This window comes from Piliocolobus tephrosceles, chromosome 1, assembly GCF_002776525.5.
Source record: "Piliocolobus tephrosceles isolate RC106 chromosome 1, ASM277652v3, whole genome shotgun sequence".
In the NCBI taxonomy this organism is placed as follows: Eukaryota; Metazoa; Chordata; class Mammalia; order Primates; family Cercopithecidae; genus Piliocolobus; species Piliocolobus tephrosceles.
The window spans coordinates 62,899,518-62,915,657 of record NC_045434.1 but is presented as its reverse complement, the minus strand read 5'-3'; the positions used below and the strand labels follow the sequence as shown (position 1 = coordinate 62,915,657).

General features: G+C 44.7%; 1 long non-coding RNA gene and 1 other non-coding gene across 2 annotated transcripts; both read right to left on the bottom strand.

Moving 5' to 3' along the window:
- Positions 1-1,749: 1,749 nt before the first annotated feature.
- LOC111522841 lies at positions 1,750-1,835 on the bottom strand. Its single transcript, XR_002725351.1, has one exon. It is a non-coding gene; the product is annotated as a small nucleolar RNA SNORD60 (small nucleolar RNA).
- Positions 1,836-13,963: 12,128 nt separating this feature from the next.
- LOC111522681 lies at positions 13,964-15,777 on the bottom strand. The gene is made up of 3 exons (XR_002725299.2): positions 15,727-15,777; positions 14,776-14,828; positions 13,964-14,513 (listed from the first exon to the last, which is right to left on the bottom strand). It is a non-coding gene; the product is annotated as an uncharacterized LOC111522681 (long non-coding RNA).
- Between the last annotated feature and the right edge of the window lie 363 nt (positions 15,778-16,140).

The window sequence follows — 16,140 nt, the reverse complement described above, 5'->3', positions numbered from 1 at the left end:
TTCGCTCTGCTCCTGACTCAGCCATGGACACTAAGTAATCCATTCTAGCTACAGCTAACTGAGGTGATGCTAAGATGCTTGGCTTGCTATTTCTATTTCTATTATCCATTCACAGGAACCCAGTGTAGATATGGCAGCACCCAATGTCGCATAACATGCATGCAGCTCTAGCTTCTGTGTGGATCACTCTCAGACCAGAACCTTCCATCATGCTACTCCAAGATTCACAAGATCATAGGGTTGTTAAAGATCTTTGAACATGACGTATTTCGGTGTCATTTTAGAGATCCTCATTTGATTAAGGACAGTGATGGGGCATTTTTATCACATGTCAGAGATAATGATTCCTTTATTTAAGCTACACTTTTGTGAACACTCTTGCTAGGACTGCATTGCAGCAATATGCTTCCATCTTTATAAGACACATCAGAGTTTATTAGAAAATCCACCTGACTTGAATTTCAATGACCTAAAGATCTGAGGCATTTATCCTCTCTGGACTACATTTTTCTTATATCTCATTATAAGAATTTTGGATTGGATCATTTCCAGCATCCTTTCTGCTCTAAAATCTCACGGTTTTGTGTATTACATGTCATCCACAACTCTGCTTTAAATAGCAAAGTCAGAATAATTGAAGTCTGTGCCTTATTCTCTGTTTCCCCACCAGCCGGGATTATGCCTGTACCTAGCACGTGCTTGATACATGTTTATGGCATGGATAAATGAGTGATTTAAGGTGCTGTATTACATATGCATGGTGTATACATGCATCGTGTCCAGTGCTTACTACATGCAAATGCTTGCTGATGATGAGAAGATAATTTGCTCAAAACTACTCTTTAGCCTGTAGTTCCAGCATATTGGAAGGCCAGGGCAGACAGACGCTTGAGCCCAGGAGTTTGAGACCAGCCTGGGCAACATACATATAGAGACGAGATTTTGCTATGTTGTGTATATGCATGCGTGTGTGTGTGTATGTATTTTATATATGTGTGTGTGTGTATATATATATAAATTGTGTGTGTGTATATATATATGTGTGTGTGTGTATATATATATAAATTGTGTGTGTGTGTATATATATATATGTGTGTGTGTGTGTGTATATATATAAATTAGCTGGATGTGGTGGCATGTGCCTGTAGTCCCAGCTACTCGGGAGGCTGAGGTGAAAAAATCGTTTGAGCCCGAGAGGCAGAGATTGCAGTGGGCCATATCACGCCACTGCACTCCAACCTGGGTGACACAGTGAGGCCCTATTTCAAAAAGAAGGCACTTTGCCTGCTCCTGCTCAGAGGCTACTGGGAATGGATTCGCGCTGATGCTTCCTACTGAGGTCTGGGTTCAGGGCTCCATCTGCCAAGCCCTGGGACATGTGGCCCCCTTGTCTCTGCTTTGAGCTGACAGACTCCTGCCCCGAGGGTAACATGCTAGGAGAGATCAAACAGTGATAAGTGAAGTTATAACATCTGTAACATCAACAGGAAGCTCTTTTCACCCACTGGAAAAAGAACTTCTGATGGAGGTCGATAACACACTTTCACCTCCTACCCTACCCACTAGCCCATTTTGTAAGACAACGCCTCCTTTCCAAGCCTCCCCACTCTGTGCATAGTCTCCACATTTGTGGGACACAATGTTTCACAGAAAACACAGCTGCTGTGTGTAGGATAACTGTTTTCTCTATTTTAAAGTAGGGAATGTTATGTCAACAGGATGGGGGATTTTTTTTTTCTTTTTTTACCCAAGCCCCAGGCTTGCAAAATAATAATAAGACTGCATGTGCAGCTTTCATATGAGGTGTCAGAAATAGGATTGGGGAATTTTTGACAAGGGAGAAAAAAACGCTACCCTCTATGCAATCACCCTAATACATTTTTGCCTAATGCCTTGCCTGCATACTTGCATTTAAAAGAATAGATTTCCACATTATAAGGAAGGATCATTTAAAACCCACCATTCTGGTTATGTCACCCTCTGCTCAGAATTCTCCAGTGGCTTCCCTTTGCAATTAGGGTGAAACCCATGGTCCTGAACAAAGTCTATAAGGCTTGTCCCTTCTGATAGTCGTGTGCCCTTTTAACTGTATTTCTGCCACTTTGCTTTCTTTTCTGTCTTCACATGCTACCAGGCTTTCAGGATGTTTGCAAATGTGGGTGCCTCTGCGTCCAAACAGTTTTCATAGTACTTGTAATGGCTGCTAAATATTTTGCCTTGCTGGCGGACCAGTGCTTTGGGAGGCCAAGGAGGCAGATCACGAGGTCAGGAGTTTGAGACCAGCATGACCAACATGGTGAAGCCCCGTCTCTACTAAAAATTCAAAAATTAGCCAGGCATGGTAGCACACGCCTGTAATCCCAGCTACTCAGCAGGCTGAGGCAGGAGAATCGCTTGAACCTAGGAGGCGGAGGTTGCAGTGAGCCGAGATTGCACCACTGCACGCCAACCTGGGCAATAGAGAGAGACTCCATCTTAAAAAAAAAAAATTGCCTTGCTGATATAACCCTAAATTCCTAACCATTCCTTTGGGTCATCATTCAGTCATTCCCAGGGTTTTACTATTGGCAACTACACTGTGATGGATACCTTTGTACATACTACTTTTCTGGTTTATTTTAGATTATTTCCTTAAAGTTCCAGGATCAGATATTGAAGTTAAAGGAAACATTTTTACGGCTCTTGCATCATATTGACCTTCTGCTTTCATTTCAAGTCCGTTTTACTACACCACTAGCAGCATTTGAGTGTATCTATTTCACTGCAACCTAGATAGCAATGAATTATCATTTTTCAGTAATTATATCTCCACCAGTTTTTAAATGTATTTTTAAAAATCTATTATTAGCAATAAAATATTTTACTATTTTTCAGCACCAGCCACTATATCAGCTGCTTTATATATACTTCTTTAATCCTCAGAACAACCTTACAAGGAATATATCATGAACACTATTTTAAGATGAAGAAACTCAAGACTGGGGAGGTTAACTTGCTCAATGTCACAGAGTTGTGCAAGTAGCAGAATCAGGATTTGAATTCAGATCATTTATTATTGTTATTATTACTTCAAAAGCCATTTGCTTTATGCAATATTTGTCTGCCTTCTGCATCCCCCCAGCTAGTTGGCTTTTTGCACAGTCAACATGTCATGGCTTAGGGTGCAGTCCAGCAGGTCTAGACAGAATGACGACATGGTTTCATGTGTGTCTTTAAGACAGCATTCTATAGACAGACGCTTCCTGCCCCCCAGGCACCTCTACCACCCTTCCCCTGCCTTTCAGAATAAACTTTTCATTGACTGAAGGCCTCACTCCATACACTGAAATTTAACCCTAATGACAGGTGCATTAAAATATCCACCTTACAGAGTTGTTTAAGATTCAAAGAACTCATATGAAGTACTCTGTTAACTAGAAAACACTACAAATATCAGGCTTTGTTATATAACTTTATTTTATTTTTAGTTTTTTTGGAGACAGGGTCTCACTCTGTTGCCCAGACTGGAGTGCAGTTGCATGATCATGGCTCGCTGCAGCTTCGACCTCCTGGGCTCAAGCCATCCTCCTGCCTCAGCCTCCTGAGTAGCTGGGACTATAGGCCCATGCCACCAAGCTTGGCTAATTTTTAATGTTTAAAAGCATTTAAAAAATATTTTGTAGCTACAGGGTCTCACTATGTTGCCTAAGCTGATCTCAAAGTCCTAGGTTCAAGGGATCCTCCTGTCTCAGCCTGCCAAAATGCTGGGATTATAGACATGAGCCACTGCACCCAGCCTGTTACGTAACTTTAAATATGGGTTAACTATGCCTTACTCAAGATGCTTATGACCAGAAATATTTCAGATTTTGTCGGCGGGGGAGGGTTGAATTTTGGAATATTTTCATATACATAATGAGATATCTTGGGGATGGAACCCAAGCCTAAACAGGAAATTCACTTTTGTTTCTTATGTACCTTATATACATAGCCTGGAGGTAATTTTATGTAATATTTTGAATAATTTTCTGCATGAAACAAAGTCTGTGTACAGCAAAACCTCAGAAAGCAAAGGTGTCACTATCTCAGCACCCATGTGGACAATCTGGCTATTTGGCATCACCATCAATCATGGCTCTGAATTTACTTGCTACTGATAAGCAATCATTTTCTTCCACTTATTCACACATAAGTACTTAAAAGAAAAAAATATAATGTGCCCTTAATGCAGTGAAAAAACAATGTGTTCAGGGTAACTAAGCAACTACATAGCATCCCTATAATACCTGTACCAGCTGTTAGACAACAGCAGCAACAAGCATCCCAAGGCTTTCAGTCTCCACTTACGATGTTGTAGCCTCGAGTTCCCAGGCTCAAGCAATCTTCCTGCCTCATGTGGCTAGGCCTACAGGCACTCACCACCATGCCCTGCTAACTTTTGAATTTTTTTGTAGAGACAAGGTCTCACTATGTTAACCAAGCTGGTCTCGACCTCCTACCCTCAAGCCATCCTCCCTCCTTCCCATCCCAAAGTTCTGGGATTACAGATGTGAGCCACTGCACCCAGCCTCACCGTGTTCTTTATAAGCACTTCTTCTGCAGTATTAATGTCACTTGATGGTCACTATTATCATAATCACCTTGAATCAGAACCATTTCAGCTATTTCACCATTGGTCAATGAATGAACAACCGTAGACCCATGAATGTTAAAAAGTTCTTTGACATACACTTCTTCCTGCTTACTTACAGACTCTGAAGGTATATATTTTGCATATGTAAAGAGCTTAGACATCTTTTTTTTTTCACTTGACATAAGGAATCCTTCCAGGTCGTCGCCTGTTCATCATCCTCACTGAACATAGTTGCAGGCCAGAGTTCATGCCAGGCACACACAGTTGTGTTTTTGTGTCGTTGTTTTCCAAGCCCTGGCAACAACCTCTTCTCATCATCGGCAAATGTTTGCAGGTAGTAGGGACTGGACACGATGCATGTATACACCATGCATATGTAACACAGCACCTTAATTCACTCATTTATCCATGCCACAAACATGTATCGAGCACATACTAGGTACAGGCACAATCCTGGCTCGTGGGGATACAGAGAATAAGACACAGACTTCGATAATTCTGACTTTGCTATTTAAAGCAGAATTGTGGATGACATGTAATACACAAAACCATGAGATTTTAGAGCAGAAAGGATGCTGGAAATGATCTAATCAAAAATTCTTATAATGAGGTATAAGAAAAACGTAGTCCATATAAGCCATCCTTCAGTTAAATTCCTTTTGAAAACCTTCCACACCCACACCTCTGTTCACTGCTTCCAGGATGCTGTTCAAGAAAGTGTTTTTATATTTATTCTTTCCTGGTCTAAGGATATGCTGGTCACGTGGCTGAATTAATGAAGTCACATTTGGGGGAAGTACATGGCATAAACATTTTTGATGAGAATTTCAGCTGGAAGATGAGCAGAACAGTTGTCAAAGAATAACAAAATCTTGCAGTTGTCATCCAGTCCAACTTCCCTGCAGTTGGCGTGAACCTCTGGTACAAAAGGTTTACGAAACCATAAAAGATGTCCCTGGGCTGGGTGCCGTGGCTCATGCCTGTAATCCCAGCACTTTGGGAGATCAAGGAGGGTGGATTGCTTGAGCCCAGGAGTTTGAGACCAACTTGGGCAACATGGCAAAACCCCGTCTTTAAAAAAACATACAAACATTAGCCGAGGGTGGTGGCACATGCCCGCACATGCCTGTAGTCCTAACTACTTGGGAAGCTGAGGCGGGAGGATGGCTTGACCCCAGGAGTTTGAGGCTGCAGTGAACTGTGATCATGCCACAGCACTCCAACCTGGGTGACAGAGCAAAACCCTGTCTCATTTAAAAAAAAAGACTCCCTGGTGATCCATGTTTTTCTGTTAGCATAATAATGGACTGGTAAGAAATTCACTTATAGAAAACAACAAGCTTTTGCCTCTCACAGCAAGTGTACACTTATGCACGCCTGTTGCATTAGCACATCTAAGCACAGTCATCCTCTCCTTGGCATCCTTAATTCCTATAAGTGCTGTCTCATCAGCTGTAGTCAGTGTCTTTCTGGGGCAATAATGCCAAGACAGTGATGTTTCATCAGCATTAAAGACTTGTTCTGGCCGTGCACGTGGCTCATGCCTGTAATCCTAGCACTTTGGGAGGCCAAGGCGGGTGGATCACTTGAGGTCAGGAGTTCAAAACCAGCCTGGCCAACATGGTGAAACCCTGTCTCTACTAAAAGTACAAAAACATTAGCAGGGCATAGTGGTGGGCACCTGTAATCATGTTTCTACATTCATCAGTTTTGTATGTTTGGACCTTTGTACATTGAATTTGTCCTTTCCTCCTTCTGGGCTAGATTTTCTTCCACTGTTTTGTGCCAGTTTTAAATTCCCACCTAGATCATCAGCTCCTTAAGGAAATGAAAAATTAGGGAGAGCATGATATACTTATTTGTTGAGTTCCTGTTTGTGAGGATCTGTTGCTAAATGGTACCTGAGACAGGTTCTGAAAAAAGAAAAAGGTATTAACTCACAATGGCTTCTTCCATCTAATGATGGCAAAATGGCAACTGATTTAGTTCAATTGACCAATGGGAAATAATCCTTTATAACATAAGCAGTTATAATCAATCTAATAAGTTGTTCATTTTTTACACTTTTTTCTTTTTCTTTTCTTTTTTTTTGAGTTGGTAGTCAGGGGGCGTCTCACTTTGTTCCCGAGGCTGGAGTGCAGTGGCATGATCATAGCTCACTGCAGTCTCAGCCTCCTGGGCTCAAGGGATCCTCCTGCCTCAGCTTCCCTAGTAGCTAGGACCACAGGCATGCACCACCAGGCCTGGCTACTTATTATTATTTGTAGAGACGTGGTCTCGCCATGTTGCCCAGACTGGTCTTGAACTCCTGGCCTTAAGTGATCCTCTTACCTTGCCCTTCCAAAGCATTGGGATGACAAATGTGACTCACTGCTCGATGCCTTTTTTTTTCTTTCTTTTTTTTTTTTTTTTTGGCATTTTTGACAGCATCTTATAGTTTACAAAATATTATCATATAATATCATCAGTATGATGGCTAATATTGAGCGTCAATTTGATTGAATTGAAGGACACAAAGTATTGTTCCTGGATATGTCTGTGAGGATGTTGCCAAAGGAGATTAACATTTGAGTCAGTGGACTGGGAGAGGCAGACCCACCCTCAATCTGAGTGGACACCAGCTAATCTGCTGCCAGCGTGGCTAGGATAAAAGCAGGCAGAGGAACCGTGAAGGACTAGACTGTCCTGAGTCTTCCAGCCTTCATCTTTCTCTCGTGCTGGATTCTTCCTGCCCTTGAGTATCAGACTCCAAGTTCTTCAACTTTTGGACTCTTGGACTTGTACCAGTGGTGTGCCAGGGGATCTCGGACCTTCAACCACAGACTGAAGGCTGCACTGTCAGCTTCCCTGCTTATGAGGTTTTGGGACTCCAACTGGCTTCCTTGTTCCATAGTGAGACTTCACCTTGTGATGGTCTGAGCCAATACTCCTTAATAAATTCCCCTTTATATATACGTCTGTCTTATTAGTTCTGTCCTCTAGAGAACCCTGACTAATAAAATCAGCCAGTACCTATCAGTGCCATTATTATTTCCATTTTACAGGTGAGAAAGCCTGGACTCACAGAAATTAGTTACCTTGCCAAGTGTGGTACACAGTTGGGCCAAGATTGATGGCTGATAGGACAGGGGTGAACCAGTGGTGGGGAGGGCAATCTGGCGTTCAAGGGGCGCATTGTCTATGGAGGATTTAAAAATAATAAAACCAACTAAAGGCAGTCTGCTTTTTATGATCACCAGGCACCAGCAATTCTAAATTTCAGTGATAAAATACTCCTCCTCAGTGGACATGAGAAGCTGGCTTCTCCTATTCCCCAGTACAGTAGAAACATTAAGAGAGCAAGCGAGCCTCATTTCCAGATATGTGGGTGATTTCTCTCAGGACTGTGCAAAGCATTTCATGTTCCAAGTCCCTGCCTTTGTTAAAACATAGATGTATTTTTTTTGGGGGGATGTTCAGAGCTTTCCAGAATTATGCTTTCCCAGGAGAAATAACAACAGTCACGTAGCCAAACGTCTAGCAGTGCTTTTGCCTACTGAACAGAATTTCCTGAGAATCTTCTGGAAAAGCAGCACCCGGTTTCTTATTCTGCAAAATGCACTCAGCAGCTCCTCTGAGAGAAGCGTGTATATAGGAGGATAGCAGGAGAGAAAGGCAGTTCTCCCTGCCAGGTGGGTGACGGTCAGGGGTATGGACCCTTCTACTGAGGGTGAGCTGGTAGAATTTCTCTCAGTGCTTAAGACCTAGGAGTTTATCATTCCCCTGACCCCCTGGCTTTAGCTGGAAATGTCCAGAATTCCCCCATCCTAACTGAGAAGGGCAGTTGCTTGCCCAAAACCCACAAAGACTAATTCTGTAGTGAAGAATCCCTCAACTGCTAGGGTGACCAGCAGCCCAGGCCTGAGGGCTTTCCTGGAACCTGAAACTTTCAATGCTAAAACTAGGATGGTCCCAGGTCAACCAGGAGGGTTGGTCATTCTTCTAGTTGCTGAGATTTTGAAATCAATATTTACTGTTCATTCTACTGTTATTGGCATTGCCTTGAGCCCTGGCTTGGGACACTGGGGGCCTGGGCAGTATCTTTATTTTAGATATCTACAGAAGCCAGAACAAAGGCAAGCTTACCTATGAAGCCTAGGAAGATCCTGCGGTAGGTTTTCTCAGCAGCAGTGTGATGGACATTTGGGGCTGGATAATGCTTTTTTGTGGGGCTCTGTCCTGTGCGTTGAAAGATATTTAGCAGCATTACTGTCCTCTATGCATTAGATGCCAGTAGCGTGTTCCCCACCCAGGTGTGACAATCAAAACACATCTTTAGGAATTGCAAATATTCACTGGGATGGGGGTAAGGGTGGCAAACTTACCCCCAGTTGGGAAGTACTGCCCATGAGAGACATTTCTTGCTACCTCATTAAGCATTTGGAGCTGTTGAACACAAATCAAGGCACTCAGAAAGTGCATCCTGGCTTCGTCCTGGGCATAACCATCCTATTTGCCACATAAAAGTCTAGTGGCTGCTCTGCACCCTTTCTGGGTAGAAGCAGAGTTAGTTTGGTCATGGGGGCCCCCGTGGGACAGTGTTGCCCAGACAGGTACCCCTTTAAACCAGTTCTTCCCACAGGCGTGTCACAAAGAATACTTCTTGTCCTGTGGGATGTCCCCTGGGGAAATAAAAGATAATTTGAAGAATACTATACGGACATTCACAAAGTACCTTATACAATGAATGCTTTGAGAAGTGCTGAAATAAAGAAACCTGTTTAAAATTTCCACCAAGTTTTACGCTGAGGTCAACCGATCCATTAAGATTTACATACAATTGGCTCAATCCCTTGAACTGTGGCGTCTTCAGATACTCTAGGACCCACCCAGAGATTCTGAGAATTTCCAGAGGGTGTATCTTCTCAAGGTCACTTCGACTCTGAGTTCAGCCTCCCCTTAAATTCTCCAGCTCATTCATAGTGCACCTCTTACCACTTCTGCCTTATTTCTGCTCTATGCTGATTGAGTTGTGGATTTCAGTCGCCTCTTCATGAATTTTCCTTCCCCAAAATACCCTATAAGGCATGTCTGTGTTCAGTGGCTTTACGGAGGTTTGTGGTGGTGAAAGCCTTTTACATCGCCATGATTTTCGCCTCTTTTCCCCCTCAAAACTTTCCTTTTATCTCCCTCACCCCCTCCACCCCACCCCAACTCAACTCTTCTCACTTTATTGTACAAAACAACTTTGCTTTCCTCTCCTTATTTGGTCTTGAAACTACTTTTACATTTTCAAAGCCTTGTTAACAGGTAGCCATATAATTCGTTGTCCAAACTATGACACTTTTGAGAGTGAAAGTGGGCCTAGTAATAACTTCGCTGGCCGACAGGTGTACAGCAGGAAAGTCTTAGGCAATCAGGTCACATGGGCTGTCTGCCCTGCACTTGCAGGTTATCAACACAGAAAATGCGCAGAAGCACAGAAATGTTAGTTTCCTTTCTAGCTTCTCCTCCCCTCTCCAGTCCCCGTAAGTGGAATGGAACCACGGAGTATGTATTTTCTTATCGGTGTGAACCATTCCACCCTCCTTAGAAGACAAAAGTAGCTGTCATCTGTTGCAGTGCAACTGGCTGGGGGTGGAAAAAGATGGTAAAAAGAATTTACCAAGACAGTAGTGAGTTAAAGAAAGCAAGCTTACTACAGGGAGAATATGTTGCAAGGAGGCAATGGGCAGCACAGCAGAGAAGGGGCTGTCTACAAAGAGGCAGGGACTGGAGGGAGGTTTTCTAGGGTTGTACTGGAGGGGCTATGTGCAGAATGAGGTCGTGCTGTTGGGGCTATGTGTAGAGCGAGGTATTTGGGAACAGGATGTCGTGCCAGTGGGTTGTCAATGATTAGCTGTCCGGCAGAACAATTGCCCTCCCCACCTGAGGCCCCCTCCAGGTTGTTGCTCACTTATCTTATTAGGAATCCACATCATCAGCTTTTGTTTTAAATGAAAATTTCTTCTTCTACATTATCCTTTGCTTATTCATCATTTCCCAAACTTATTTGATCGTAGGTCTCATTTAATCTCTCTATCCCTACCCCCATTAATATCTCTCATAACATCTCTCATAACTAGAAAAATAAGCTTTGGGAAACTTTGAGCTCAGAGCTAGGAAGAACTATCTACATTGCCACTAAAATCTCCTTGGATGAAGACAGGATTAGGGTGGAGAGATCAGGAATCATGTTCTAGCATCCCCTGTGGAACCAGAATAAAATCTGATGCCTCTGACAGACTGAATGGATCCCTCTTGGCCCAGATTCCCCAGAAAAACTTTAAGTTTCCCTGGCTTTGATGAGATAGGAGGTTAGACAAGCCTCAGTACCCCCTCTTTTTGTTGTTACCAGGCTTTCTAAGAGATAAACAGAAACCAACACCTGAAAAACAAAGACTGGAAGATCCTTCCATGGATTTCAGCAGATCACCTGACACCATGGCCCGACTCCACTCCTTTATCACCGGTTCACCATGAAAACTGAGCAGCCTGACAAAGAATTCCATCCTGTCCTGATAACTGACCACCAACCACTGACCGGCTCTGGGTGGTTTACAGAGATTAAGTGCAAAGTGGCTTTGTGCCTTATGTTTCACCTTTTGACATACAGCGCCTAAATTTACTGCATTTTAACACTGTCTCTACAAACATGGATCATGTGTAACATATATTTTTATGCACTACATATGCATTAGGACCCCTCATAAATATTTATAAGATTGTCCTATAACCTACTGAATACGTATGTACAGCCAAACTCACTAGGCATAAATCTCAGCCTCTTCCTTCTGTCTCTGAAGTGTCTGCTTTCAGTTCCAGCCAGAGGCTTCACTTCCCTGCCTGCAGGTTGTAACCTTTTTTTTTTTGAGATAGAGTCTCACTCTTGTTGCCCAGGCTGAAGTGCAGTGGTGTAATCTCGGCTCACTGCAACCTTGACCTCCCAGGTCCAAGCGATTCTCCTTTCTCAGCCTCCCGAGTAGCTGGGATTACAGGAGCATGCCACCATGCCCGGCTTATTTTTGTATTTTTAGTAGAGACAGGGTTTCATCATGTTGGTCAGGCTGGTCGCAAACTCCTGGCCTCAAGTGATCCGTCCACCTCGGCCTCCCAAAATGCTGGGATTACAGGCGTGAGCCAATGCGCCTGGCCCAGGTTGTAACCCTTTATAAGAAAGTTCTCCTTTTTTAAAATTTACAGATATCAATAATTTTAAGTAGACACCCCTATAAATTAGGGGAATATCTAGTTAGCAGATAAGAGATTCGCAGATAAGAGCAACGAGATTGTAGAGAGTGGTAGAACCAGAGGCATATGCCTCTAAAGACCAGGGCTCTGGACGGATTCTTCATGGAATATGCTGGGAAACACTGCCTCCAATCACTGATTCCCAAACTCAGGTACTGATTTGAATGAGAATCTTCAGAAATCCCTGGAGGGACCAAAGGTGCTGAACATATCCAGCCAGCGGTCTTCCAGGACCCTCTGTGTTGTGGCAGTCTAAACGGTGGTTCTTCTTTTGGGTCCCTCTGGTCCTGAGCCAAGCCCAGTCCTGGCTAAAGCAGATACAGGCCACTAAAAAACCGAAACACCGATGGTTGGGTCCCCACTGCCTTCTGCACCCCTTCTGTGCAATGTCCCATGCTCCCCACCCTATCACCAAGACCAGGCCAAGCTGAGGGTACAGGACAAGCAGCTGCCCATTCTGAGACCGAATGTGGATGGAGAGGCGTGTTCCCAACATGCTGGTCCTGGCGAGAGGCCTAAGACTTGTTGAGTCCCAGATCCCTGTTGTCCCACAGGCAGGACTTGCCTGTCCCTGTCTTCTCACCACCTCTAACTATCAAGCCCATTAGACTTCTCCCTAGGTGGAAGAAGATGAAAGAAGAGGTGGGGTTGCCAGAGCAAGACTCAAGGTAGAAGACTTCTGGCCTTGTTAATCTTTGACCAACCTCCCCAGGCACCTTTCCCACTGCCACCATTGGTCCAGTCTGTGGGGTCCCTGCCAGAGACTGACCTCAATATGGATTTCTCTCTTCTGCCTGGTGTCCTGCCTTCTAGCTGTCTCCAGAGAAGCATGCAAGTCCTTTTGTTTTGAGGGTTTAACCACTGGGCATTCCTGCATTACTACCTTCTCTACTTCTACTCTTGCCCCTACAGTCTGGCTCAGTACAGAAAAATCTTTTCAAAACACAAGCCATGCTTGAAACTTTCCATTTTCCAAGCCCCCTCCTAATAAGTGAAGAACTCTGACTCCCTCCACATCGTTGCTCTGACCCCTGCCACTCCCCAACTCCACTCCAGACACATTCACCTCCTCGCTTTTCTTTGACCATGCCAGGTACACGTCTACCTCAGGGCCTTTGCACTGCCTTTCCTCCTGTCTGAAATATTCTTTCCCTATTTATCATCAGGTGTCACATTCTTACCTTTTTTTTAGGTCAGATGTCAGTGAGGCCTTCCCTGAACACCTGATATAAACTAGCAACCCACTCTCACCTCCTACAAGGAAGTGTAGGGTAGAGAATGCTTGCTTTATTTCCCCATAGCACATCCTACCATCTGACATTTTGTGTGTTTGTGTGTTTCTTTGTTCATTCTAGAAGGTAAGCTCTGTGAGGACAAGGCTTTTTCTGTTGGGTTCACTGCTGTATTGCCAGGACCTAGATCATGGAAGTGCTTAATGAGTATTTGTGAATGATGAAAAGAAGGAGTGAATCAATTGTAAAGTTCCAGTCATCTACCACAGTTCCCACGGGAGCTATCTCTGGCCAGTGATGACACACAGCACACTTCCCGCTTGGCACTCCTTCCCTGCCCTCTTTCTCAGGTGGCCCCCATGCTTCCTGGGAGCTCACCAATTCCTCAGTAAGAAGCACTTCCCAGGCACCTGCAGCCCCGCTGTGCCTCCTCCCCTATACCTGGCATATTGTCCAGCAATTGTACTGTGCAGACACACCAGGCAGTCAGCCACGCACTTGATCACAGACATGAGCATGACTCCTAAGTTGACTCCCACGGGGTGTTAACTCCTGACAGGGCAGGACTGGAGAGACAAAAGCAGCTGGGCCTGAAATGGTCTGAATCCCCCTCCTCCGCCCTTTGGCCCCAGGAGGGGCAGGAGCTCAGAGGGTTCCCTTATTGGCCAGTCTGTCTCACCCTCTGCGTCTGGGGCTGGGGGTGGTCTGGACGAGCATGTCCGGTGTCTCTTGTATGTCACTCCTTTCTATTCGAACTGTACTTTGATTTTAATAAATTAGAAGAAATGTCCGGCCATCCACCTCCATCAGAATATGTTTTTATGTTTTTTTGTTTGTTTGTTTGGTTGGTTTTTTTTAGAGATGGAGTCTCACTCTGTTGCCAGGCTGGAGTGCAGCGGTGTGATCTTGGCTCACTGCAACTCCTGCCCCCTGGGTTCAAGTGATTCTCCTGCCTCAGCCTCCCAAGTAGCTGGGATTACAGGTGTGTGCCACCATGCCCGGTGAATTTTTGTGTCTTTAGTAGAGACAGGGTTTCACCATGTTGGCCAGGATGGTCTCGATATCTTGACCTCGTGATCTGCCTGCCTCAGCCTCCCAAAGTGCTGGGATACAGGTGTGAGCCACTGCTTCCGGCCTATGTATTTTTTTTTAACACACACATAAATCTAAAGCAAAGGGTATGCCAAGATCCAGCTGGGGTCAGGTCTGAGCCCCACTCTGAGCATCTCGTTGGCTTTCCATCAGTGGAATACAATGGAGGCATATTCCACTTGGTCTGGCGATGTCCTCCTGGGGTGATGAAAAGGGGGCATGTTGGCATAGACAGCAAAGTCGTCCTCCTTCTGGGGGGCCAGGTTGATCACGTTAGAATATATGGCATCAGCATGGCGGGAAAGATCCTTTAGAGACAGAACCCTGGTTAGAGGCAGACCGCTGGGCCCCAGGGACTCCCAAAGACACAACCAGGCACTAGGCTGTCCCTACAGGACAGCAAGTAGAATGCTGAGTTCTTGCTGCACAAGCCTTAGATCTCAGTTCTCAGAAACATTTCTTCCAGATCTGCCCCCTGCCTCATCCCACCACCCTCTGTGTGGGGTCTAGGTAGGAAGCAGCAAGGAGGCCAGGAGCCCCCCTCTACGTGCGACTGGACTAGCTCCTTACCAAGGACTTGTGGGGAAAGTTGGTCTGATGCCTCAGTTGTTTCTTAAATAGTGCTAGAAAAATTGATAAACTCAGAGTTAGTCTGTGTTGGGTTAATAACCATCTTTACTTGGTTGTTTGCTGGATTTAGGGCTTAACTTCAAAATGCAAAATCCACCTCACTCAGCCTATTGGGCCTCTGAGACTAAGTTAAAGTCCCAGGAAGACGACACAGGGGAAATGAGTAAACTTTATAATTTATAATTTCGTTTATTATTTAGAAGAGATTATTTGACATCAATATTTCTTTTAGCTGAGGCATATAGACCATAAGCGTATATGCAGATGGCTTGTACTATATATCGCTTTCAGCATGAAGAACTTGTATGATGAGTAAGTCTTATTGCTGTGCACAGAGTCCCCAACAACTCTACAGAAGAGGTCTTATCTTCATATCTCCTTCATGTTACCCTCCCACTACCTGCCCCCGACTCCGACAAGGCTGCCCATAGGAATGACACCCCAGTCTCTGCCCCTAGTTTCTCCTCTCTTCATTCCCAGTTCCAAGGCCAGCTTGTTCAACTCACTGTCATGCCTCCATTTCTTCAGGGTCATGGACAAGAGACCCACCAGGAGCAAGATGAGGGCCACCGCAGCAATGGAGCCAGAAAGGGCTGTGGCTGCTGTGCTTAGGCTGAAGGAAGCAACCAAGAGACACGAGGACCATCCAGCTGCTCTGGCTGGCTTTGGTGACCCTCCACAAAAGTGCCCTGGGGCCTCCTCACCCCTGTAGGAGCTTTCCCACTTCCAGGCTTCCACCTCCTTAGTGGCCAACCATCTCCTGCCTCCATTTTAGCCCCTCTCTTCAGCTCTAGCCTCCATAGCCGTGGCCCCACTCACACCATTCCCCACAGATCCCTTCCCCAGGAGCCCACCTTCCTCCTTCATGGGTTCAGCCCTTCTCTCACCCACCTGCTGAGTCCTTCAGGGTTAGTCTCTGGCTTCAGGGTGGTGATGTTCTCTGCGTAAGGGAAAGGAGAGGAAAGTAATATGAAGAGATATGAAGGTAATTCTTGCACACCTATGCAAACGAGCTCTACAGAATCCTAAATGGTAATATTAGCTACTGTTTATTGTGAACTTAATATATACTAGGCACATTCATTATCTTGTTTAATCTTCATAAATAGACTTGAGATAGGAACAATCATTATTCCTATTATACAGTAAAGAAAAACAGCTCTCGGGGATCACACTTGCTCAGAGTTATAGGGCTGATAAGTGGCAGAGTTCTGACGTAAACCTCCATCTCTCTGACTTTAAATCGTATGTTCATACACAGTACATTCTGCTGCCTCCATGTGATTGGTTCACTCCAGAGCTCTA